General features: G+C 40.9%; 1 non-coding gene across 1 annotated transcript; it reads right to left on the reverse strand.

Annotated features, from left to right (window-relative positions):
- Positions 1–3,452: 3,452 nt before the first annotated feature.
- trnaa-ugc (transfer RNA alanine (anticodon UGC)) lies at positions 3,453–3,524 on the reverse strand. The gene has a single exon. It is a non-coding gene; the product is annotated as a tRNA-Ala (tRNA).
- Between the last annotated feature and the right edge of the window lie 727 nt (positions 3,525–4,251).

Consider the following 4,251-nt stretch of genomic DNA (forward strand, 5'->3'; position numbering starts at 1 on the left):
TCTTTGCCTTATGTATTGAATCTTGTATTAAAGGGATAGTTTACCCAAATTATAAAATGACACATTGGTTTCCTTACCCTATAAGCATAAGCTATAACAGCAGTTCATGCTTTGGTTTAGTTTCCCTGGCAATATTTCCGCATGCTAACATTTTAGCACTTGTGGCACAAATCCCATTCAAGTCATTGGACTTGAAGGCATGGATTGCTGTCTTACCTTGTCCATAGACTGCTTACAGGGTAAGGAAACCAATATGTAATTTGCATATTTTGTACTTCAAAACTGAATAATTTGAATAATTAATTCCAAATGATTTTAATACTGCACTCAGTGGTTTTGTATATTATACAACAATTTGTGAAAGAATGGCGTATTAAGTATTTAAGAATATTGTTATATACTGAGAATTTATGAACTATTTGTTTCATAATTTCAATAAACTAGCTTGCTATTGTGTACTTGCTGGCGGCACAAGCAACACTGGTTAACATAATGTCCTGGACCAGCGTTAGTGTGCCAAAGAGTAAATTGAGATGGTGGGCAGATAAGATTGTCCCTTGACTAATATTTTTTTTTTTTTTGTGTGTGTGTGTGTGTGTGTGTGTGTGTGTGTGTGTGTGTGTGTGTGTGTGTGTGTGTGTGTGTGTGTGTGTGTGTGTGTGTGTGTGTGTGTGTGTGTGTGTGTGTGTGTGTGTGTGTGTGTGTGTGTGTGTGTGTGTGTGCGTGCGTGCGTGCGTGTGTAACCCCTCCCCCCCAAAAAAGCTAATACCTTACTGTTGTACTTTAAGACATGGTCAGTCAATCCGGAAAATTTCAAGAACTTTGAAAGTGGAAGTGCTGCAAACAATTTAGCTTAGAATTCTTTACACCATACACAGATGGGAGCTGTGGGTCTGATTGCAACGGATTCAAATGCATTTCAAATTGATCTTTACCACACAAGACAATCTTAGGGTCATCCTCACTGTAAACCGTCTGAGCATTAGACTCTTCAATCAAACAGAACAGTTCATCAAATGCACACAGACCACTAGTTGCCTGGCAGGGAACAAGCCTTTTGTCCACCACGATGTAGTAGTTGTCCAATCTTGCTCCGTCTTCTTCCGACGGCTAGAGGGTAAGGCTGTCGACCATCAAGATGGTCAACAAGATGGTCTACAATGCTGCAGCATGACTGCAACACAAAGGTTATTTTAAGTCACTCTCCACATGTTAAGACAAAGAGACAACCCAAAATAATGAATTACACACCAATTACTGTATCATCTTACCTTATGAAAGTGCACTAGCCTGCCCACAGCATCACTGATCTTGGTCCTCTTCCCTCCTGCTGGTGGTGGTGGGAGATGCAGCAGCAGCAGGGAGGACATATCCTTGTTCCAGTCTGAGGGCAAGAAAAGGCAAAACACCCCAAATCACAAAACAATATCACTGAGTTTGAAACATTGTGCTACTCACGAGATAATCCACTTACTGGTTTCCCTGTCATTCTCTGGCAGTTTTTCTGCAGACTTCAGGAGGCGACGCAAATCGGTGGTCATCGTCAGGGATTTTGTCTCATGTTGAGTACGACACGTTATGAACAGCAGATCAACACTTTTTTTGACCAAGAACCTGGAGAGTGAGTGACGCACAATCTCTGTTTGTCGACAGCGTTACCACTAGATCTAACTTCGGTACAATCTGTCCCATGTAGTGTTCACCAACTTGATTGAGACTCATAGGAAGACCTCAGGCCTCAGAGAATTTTCCTGTGTGGAACATTCAAACACCTAACTTTGGCACAAAATACCCTTTTTCAAATGTTGGAGAGGTGAAAATGTCTTGGAAATGACTAACAGTATGTATCAAAATGAATCCTTCTCTCTAAAAATCAGAAATGTCATATAATTTGGTAAAAGTGGGTGGAGTTGTAATGTGCTAAATTTATTTTTTTCCAGCCTCGTACTAAAATACCAATTGATGCACTGTGAATTAAGGGTAATTCACAATGAATATTGCAGTGATTCTGCAGGAGTGTGAGAGATGCCTGGGCGAGGCAGCACGAAACAAATGCTTCAAGAAAGATGTCCCCCTTGGGGAAGTGGTCAACAGTCTTATCAACCACAGTTTGATAACGATAACTGAACTTCTTTCAAGCCCCTTCATGCGCTCACCCAGGCTTCCATATGAGGTCACCCCACTGCTGACACAATTGCAGCAATTTGGAGGCAGAGTGTGAGACATCTGTGGCTAATGGTCTTATCAACGCCAAGATCTCATCAACATACTGTTGCTCATAACAAACCATACTCATTGTCGTCATCACTGTCGTCGTTATCACCATCATCGTCACCATCATCATCATCACTTTCTCAATGTATTAAGATCTCTCACCCAGGTCACTTCCAGACATGAGCCCATTTAACTGCCTATGTAACTTGTCCAAGAAAATGAGGCGCGCAGGTTTTTCTTTTTACAGATTCTCAATTTACTAAATGTTTAACCGGTTTGGTACAGCAGGATAATAATCCTGCAGCAACAGGAAATGTGAATTATTATGTGGATTATAATTAATGGACATTTTTGTAGGGGTTGATATTTTTCGTAAGGGAAAATCAAGTCTGAAATTTCAATGTGGAAACTTAAGAAGCCTTTTAAACCCCAGTACGACCAAGGAGCTGATCTTGGACTGCAGGAGAAAGAGGGGAGAGCACGGCTCCATCAACATCGACAGGGCTGTAGTGGAGTGGGTGAAGAGGGCAGGGCAGCGCCTCTTCCCTCTCATGATGCTGAAAAAATACGTATAGCAAATGCACTGCCCTTGACCGCAAAGCGCTACAGAGTGTGGTGCGGACAGCCTAGTACATCACTGGGGCCGATGTCCATCCAGCACCTCTTTATCAGGCGGTTTCAGAGGAAGTCCTGAAAATCTGGCAAAGACTCAAGCCATAGACTGTTCACTCTGCTACCCTCCGGCAAACAACTTCTATTCGTAAGACTTCTAAGTAGCCATAAGACTGCAAAATAGTTAGTTAAATGGATACCAGGAGTATCTGCACTGACCCTTTCTTGCACATACTATATGCACACTAAACTGACACTCACACAACCCCCCCCACACACACACACGCAAACCAACACAACACAAACACATAAACACGCACACAGATACACACAGATACACACACACACACACACACACACACACACACACACACACACACACACACACACACACACACACACACACACACACACACACACACACACACACACACACACACACACACACGTACACACACTTTTACACTCACCATATACTGCTGCTACTCTGTTATTTATTTTACTCTTATTATCTATCCTGATGTCTATGTATTAAATAAAAAATAAAACTAATGTTAAATGCACAATCGAAATATTATTTGCGAAATTATAAACTAAAGGAACCTTATTTTGGGGAAAAACTTTTATGGAGATGCCGGGGATTGAACCCGGGGCCTCATACATGCAAAGCATGCGCTCTACCACTGAGCTACATCCCCTTCCACGTAAATGACGTGGAATTAAGGCAATATAAATATAAGCCCACAAATAGGTAGACTAAAAGAATAATAAAAATATCCAATAATCATTCAAACTGTATCGCTTTTCAGTTGCTATTTCCCCCCACACCCCTCCCAGATATAATTAGTTGCCTACGGACGAAAACGGCAATTTTCCACAACCTTCTCCACAAGATGGCAGTAAGGCCGTTTTCTCCATACTAACGTTACATAACAACCTCAAAGATGGATTTCACCAGATATTTTACATCGGTGTTATCAAATCTTTCTGGTTAAATCAAACTATGTTTCTTCTCTTCCTCTCTAAATATATAACACAAACGTATTGTAGAAGGTGGGAAAGGTTTCTTTGGTTATTTCACTTTTAGAATGTAGAAGCCAAATGTTACCTAGTTGACCATTATTACATCACATCAATCAGGCAAATGTATTTTTATGTATTTATTTCACCTTTATTTAACCAGGTAGGCAAGTTGAGAACACCTTTATTTAACCAGGTAGGCAAGTTGAGAACACCTTTATTTAACCAGGTAGGCAAGTTGAGAACACCTTTATTTAACCAGGTAGGCAAGTTGAGAACACCTTTATTTAACCAGGTAGGCAAGTTGAGAACACCTTTATTTAACCAGGTAGGCTAGTTGAGAACACCTTTATTTAACCAGGTAGTCTAGTTGAGAACACCTTTATTTAACCAGGTAGGCAAGTT

This window comes from Oncorhynchus kisutch, linkage group LG29 (assembly GCF_002021735.2).
Source record: "Oncorhynchus kisutch isolate 150728-3 linkage group LG29, Okis_V2, whole genome shotgun sequence".
NCBI lineage: Eukaryota > Metazoa > Chordata > Actinopteri > Salmoniformes > Salmonidae > Oncorhynchus > Oncorhynchus kisutch.